The following is a 6,611-nucleotide window of genomic DNA, read 5'->3' as shown; positions in this document are numbered from 1 at the left end:
GGACAACAAAGCTGAGATCACTTTGCCCTCTCCTTGAACTGTGGAAATAGAAAGGAACTGTGAATAGAAAGTGGAATAGAAAGGATAACTGTACCACCAAAGTCCGCTTAAAGACTGGATCTTGGAGTATCTCTGGTAGATTTCCCAAATATCTAGGAAATTAAGGCAAAATGGATGGGGAGAGGTATGAGATTAAAAAAAAATACCCTGAGAAGGGACTCAGAAATGGAGGGAAAGAGTGCATGGGATGTGGAGGAGGGAGAGGAACAGAAGGAAGGAGAATGTGGGAAAGGAGGAAACAGAGGTGGCTGTCAGAAAGCCATAAGGGCGGGCAGCTCCCGAACATTAGCAATATGCTAGACAGTTTTCCACACATACCTCTTTAAAGTCAGAGTCAAGTTTGACAGATTATTTTGCTTTTCATAATATAAAAAAAATAATGCAATGTTGGATGCTCAGAAATTGGAGGGGATCTAGAACAAGGAAATGAAGATTCCCTGGGGATAGCATTCTCATTGCAGTGCTAAAGATAATCCAAACAAGTGCTGACTGGTTTTTACTTCTCTTTCTCTCTCATCTACTATAGAAATGTGTTTTCCAGACATTCTAGAGATATTTGATTCTCCTTCACTGTCTATTCCTTAAAATGATGCAAATGTCTCTAAGAAAGGAATTCAGCATTTTGCTCATAATTCATCAGTTTGGACAAAGATTTTTCAAACTTCACACTAAATTCTGTAATTTAAAGGTAAATCTATTTATTGTAACAGTACTTAAGTCGTCTTTGATGGAAAAAGGGACTGCTTAAAGACAACTTTGAAAATTGTCTTACCAAACTTAAGATTTAAAAATCTCTGCTTATTCATTCTTTGTGATGGTTTCATGCCTATCTTGGGCTTAGTCTGCTCTTTTGCCAGCTTTAAATAGATTGAGCTTAGTTGATTTGAAGAATTCTTCCGTATTTCTAGTCCATACTTCAAAGATAACAGCTCCACCATTGGATGTCTCTTACATTGAATCACTCCCTCTCTACTAAGAAATTTGCTTAGAATGAGAAGTCACTAAAAAAATCCCTGCACGTGGTCCAAATCCGAAAGCTTTCGTGTGCTGTCCCTTCAACACACAAGCTTCTGGCACTATATAACTACTGAACAAGCAAAACATAAAAATTTCTAATTGCTGCTATTGCAGAGTGAGAGCACTAACTTATTTCCACTAATGTTTAATTTTCAGAACTAGGAGTTAATCTCCACAGTAAATATTCCCATCTGGTGAGGTAGGACCACTTTTAGTCCCGTGCAATGAAGCTCAGAGGCTGGTTCCCTCAGACAGATAACAGCAATTTTACCCACTCCTCATTCAGGTATGTTACAGCAAGGAAAATACTAGCAACACTCAATCAGCCCTTGAAAGATGTTTTCAGATTAAATGAATGGAAAACATAGGACCCTCCTTTGTTTTAAGATCAGTTCCCATGTTGTAGCCAAAGTTTCGTTAGAGGACAAGTTTAAAATCTCTCTTGTGAATGTTTCCAACCCAGAGTAGATTGTACAGGAGTAAATTATTTTTATTGTTAGTCTTTCCTTGGTGCCTGTGTGGGTTTTGTGAAAAATGTAAAAGGAAAAAACAATGTTTTCTCTCAGAATTTTAAATTATATTTTCATTACAGGTATTTATAATATAGCAAAGATTTTATTGAACAGACAGAATTTTAAAAGGCATAATAAATTATATTAAAGAACCAGATTTTTCTTGGGAAAGAGACAATTTCATCCAATAAAGGTATTTTTTAAAAGGCATGTTCCAACAGCAACTGCAACATGTATGTGATGTGATGTTAAAATTTGTCTACTAGTAGCATAATACAGTGTGTTAGCAGAGCTCAGAGTGTGTGGTCTTAACATTTGTAAAGAAAACAGTAAGATAAAGTGAATGACTTCATTGACTTAAAAGGACCGGGAAATATAGTTTAGAATTAAAAATAATGGCTTGAGGAAGTAACAGGGGGTTGGGTGGAGAAAATGTGTAATTTATTGAAAATGAAGACTTGCAGAGGATTTCTTCACCAGGAATGCTGGAGTGCTTACTTTTCACAACTGCAGACGAAGTTAAGATTTGCTGCGGACATCAGTGACAGCAGCACTGACTGTAAATCAGACTCGGTGGCTCTGAATTACAAAATTCTGCCTATTTCACATACAGATGTGTGTGTTAGAAGTGGTATAATGAAATAATGCAGCAGAATGAGACAGGGGGTCAAGTGAAATATGCAGGTCTTCACGTCCTTGCATCACAACAGCAGCAGTTAAAATATTTGTCGTTTTTTTCCACCCCACTACTCACGTTTCAAGCCAGTATAGAAACAAGTCCTTATATACCCTTATATACTGGAAATATTTGTGGAGAACTGCTTTCTAGGGGTAGCTGTTTGCTGGTCCGTACTGAGGAGCAGGCTGTGTGGGCCATGTAGCCATGCACCCAATTTGGGGTGGTCCCTGACCTGCTTTAACCTATGCTGAAGCCCAGACGTGACCAGAAAGATGCAGCCATCTCCCTGAAACCTCCGTCTCCCACTGTTAGGCTGAAAGGACATCATGTTTGAGCAAACACTGCGGAGACAAATGAGTCTGCTTTCCAAAGCTTTAACTTCTTCAGGATCATACTTAGATTTAGTTTGCTTCTCAAGTCTCAACTAACTACTGCTCAGTTAACAAAACCTGCTTTGTCAAATTCTGTAAGGATAATTAAAACTTTTTTTTGTGCTTTCCATCAGCTACATTTCCATAGCAGAAATACCTTTAGTAAATGTGCATAGAAAACAGATTTCTGAAGTAGCATAAAAAAAGAAATCTAAGCCTACATCTAAATCTTCAAGCAATATTAACTAGCTTCCACACTAAAAAATGGATTTTCTCGCAAGTTGGCTTGCTTTTTAAATGTCAGGCTGCATTTGAACTTTCTAGCTTTAGCTGTTTTGAGTTATCCAAGAAGAGTTTCTGATCAGTCATATCTTGTAGCTCCAAACTTGGAAATTTAGTTTTCAAGTGTCCTCTTTCTTACTTCTCCCAAAATCATTTCAATCTGAAAACAATCATAAGCATTTTCAGTAAAAAGAAAATTATTTTAAGAGAGAAAAGAGGACTTTACAAATACAATACTAGAATTATCTTAGTATCAGAAATTAGGAGTGGAGGTAGTCTGTTCATAAAAACAGCACATTGACGGGAAGCGCAAACATCTGAAGGTTACTTAGAAGCTTTTACGTATCTTACCTGCAGATCACACCTTGGAGGTGACAGCCACACTTAACTCCATGTGCATCAGAGCAACAGGAGGAGCAGCGCTGTCCCTCCTTCTGCAACAGTAACTCAAGCTCTACCACTGCAATTTTCCAAACATTACAAACCAAAGGAAAGCTAGCTCCCAAATTAGTTCAGCTCTAACAACATAGTTAAGAATTACAGGAAAAAAAAATGGTCCTTATTATGCAACATCACTTTTGTGTTTATGCAGATACAAAATATCTGCGCGGCCTAAAACCTTTCTGTTTGATCAAATCCTTCCTTTCAGAAGTCCATTTCCAGAGCTCCTAGGAACCATGCCGTTCACAGCAGCATTTTAGGAAGGGACAACTCTAGAAATGTGTATTTTGCTCTGAATCAATTACTCAGCTAGCTAATATTTCTGTCTGCAGACTGGAAAGGCTCAAACTCCAACCCTACCACACACAAGTAGAGATTATTTCAGTAAACATTTTTCTGTTTAATGACACAAATGCTCATTAAAAATATTGCTTCTCTTACTGCAATTTATGAGGATAATGTAACCAGAAAGAATGAGAAGCGTTGTTTCCAGCAATGCAGTAAATGCCCAGTGGAAAAAAGTAGGTTAAATATGTTCCAAGTTCCACTAAGATACAAGAGAAAAATAAATAGATAATATGTGAATATGGGTAGTTATCAGGAAAACGTATCTGAATGGTTATATCATTTCAGCTATTTGACTACCTCCAATCAAGTGTAGCTGAGCATATCTCTTTCTTTCTGTGTCATATTCTTTCCCTAAAACAAATGAACTGGTTGCTGTTACATGTACCATTTTGTTTGACTATGCCCATGTTATCAGTCAGTGTTTCAAATCATAAACATGCAGCATAATGCAGTGCCATATATTCTGATAAGGAAATGCACTTAGAACTAAGGACGTGCAGCTTTGCATACACTGATCCACAAAGTGCTCATGTGAAACAGACCTGTAAAGGTTAGACAAAGAGGAGAGCCATATGCCAGCTCCATTAGACCTGGCCAATTAGTCCCGCACTTCAGAATAGCGATGGTGTGATGCAGAGCATTGCAAACCTCCAGGAAGTCAAGGTAATGTTCTGTACCACAGTTCAATAGGGAACTCAGTTACCTTTGTGCTAATTCACAGTTTGTGAGGGACATATTAAAAACTGAGGATGTAGAAAAAACTTGTAGCTATTAGTTTCTCCTCTTTTACACTGTATTTCAGTTACCCTGCTTTAGAGTGGTGCACCGTACTTGAGTGAAACTTTTCATAGAATCATAGAATGAATCACAGAATCATAGAATGGCTTGGGCTGGAAGGGACCTTCAAGATCATCTAACTCCAGCCCCCCTGCCATGGGTGGGGATGCCACCCACCAGACCAGGCTGCTCAGGGCCCCGTCCAACCTGGCCTTGAACACTGCCAGGGACGGGGCATCCACAGCCTCTCCAGGCAACCTGTGCCAGTGCCTTACCACCCTCTGAGTAAAGCATTTTTTCCTAACATCTCATCTAAATCTCCCGCCTTTCAGTTTGAAACTGTTTCCCTTTGTCCTATCCCTATCTGTCCTTACAAAGAGTCTCTCCCCCTCTTTTATATAAGCCCCCTTTAAGTATTGGAAGGCCACTATAAGGTCTCCCCGGAGCCGTCTCTTCTCCAGGCTGAACAACCCCGACTCCCTCAGCCTGTCTTCATAGCAGAGGTGCTCCAGCCCTCTGATCATCTTTGTGGCCCTCCTCTGGACCTGTTCCAAAAGGTCCACATCTTTCTTGTGCTGAGGGCTCCAGAGCTGGACGCAGTACTCAAATTTTCTGAAAATACTCATTTTCTGAAAATACCTGTAGATATTAAAAACACTGCTTAACCAGTGACTTACATCAGGCTGCCTGAAGTCAATGCAATTCATTGCTTATACCTTTACATGAAAAAAATGTACATACATGTTTACATGACTCCATGTAAGCTCTCTTTGATGGCAGAACACAGCAACTCTTAGCAGGAACAGCAAGAAGGAAGAAGATGCAGCACTAATTTGCTATAAAAGAGTTTAAAGTTAAATTTCAGCTCAGATTTTGTGTCAAAGTAGTATTGATAATGGAGGTTGTTTTGGAGGGCAGCAGAGCAGGACGGAAGATTTGTTCATTTGATAATCCTTTTAACAGCTGAGGTGCATTTTGCCAAAGAATTCTGTATTTCTGCAGTTGCACTAATGGAAAAATAACCCTACTCTTATTATGTAAAAAATAGCCATAATTCTGTAGGGAGCTTTGAACAGTTTAGACAGTTAAGTAATGCTGGCTTTGTAAGGCAACAGGGAAGTATTGTATCACGCACTGTAAATGCTGCATCTTGTGTCTCTTGTGAAAACACTGCAGTCAAATTCCTTCATGGCTTTGAGCATCGAATTTGAAATTCTTTAGGGAAGGGTATTCATAGTAGTCTGAATATTTCTTTAGATTTCCTTTGAAGTTAATAGAAATGGTCCTCTTTAGAGCATCTATAGGGTTCATACGGTTCAGAGATTGTTCTGAATCACACTATAGATGAGGCTGTCTCACGGGGTACGTAGCAGCTCACTTCTGAATCACACACCTAATTCAGGTGCAGAATTTACATGTCTAAAGTTAGGCAGTGTGAATGCTGTCCTCATCTCTTTCCCCCTCTTGCTCCTGGTCTAGTGCTGAGCTGTGCTGAGCACACATGGGTGCAGCTGCTCAGTGCTTTTGAAGAGCTAGGCTGAAGCTGTTCAGCATCCGTTCAGGCCATGGGAGTCTCCAGGCCAGTGGTTGCTACAGAACATATACAAGGATCTCCCATTTCAGTCCAAGATTGTTCTCTATAAAGACCATGTGTGACCCCCAGGTTTGAAGAAAATCAACTCAGAAAGCAATGGGCATTCTTCAGTTTAGCAAGTCATTTAAGCACATGCTGCAGGTGATGTAAAACTATTAAACATGTGCTTAATATTCTCTGCCTGCTTAAACCACTCTCCTGTCCTGTTTAAGCGTGTGTATGGGATCAAGTACCTGACGGAGCACTTGGCTGAATCCGAAAGGATTGCTCCTCCAGGGTACCTCTGCACAGAGTAAGGGGATGTGATGTTAAAGTTCTGCTTAGTTATTGCAAATGTCTGCTTGCAATTCTATATTAAATGTCGTGAGTCATACCTGGATTTCCATGCAGTGTACAACTGAGTTTTCATGAGTTGCTTACATCGCAGTGTACTGGGTCTCAACCTAGTGAATCACTTTCCCTCGGGGAAGTGCATATTCTTCATCAGGGAAAAAACACTTACAGAGCCCCAGGCAAGCCCTGTACGTTTG

This window comes from Platalea leucorodia, assembly GCF_965183815.1.
Source record: "Platalea leucorodia genome assembly, chromosome: Z".
NCBI lineage: Eukaryota > Metazoa > Chordata > Aves > Pelecaniformes > Threskiornithidae > Platalea > Platalea leucorodia.
This window is presented reverse-complemented; position numbering follows the sequence as displayed.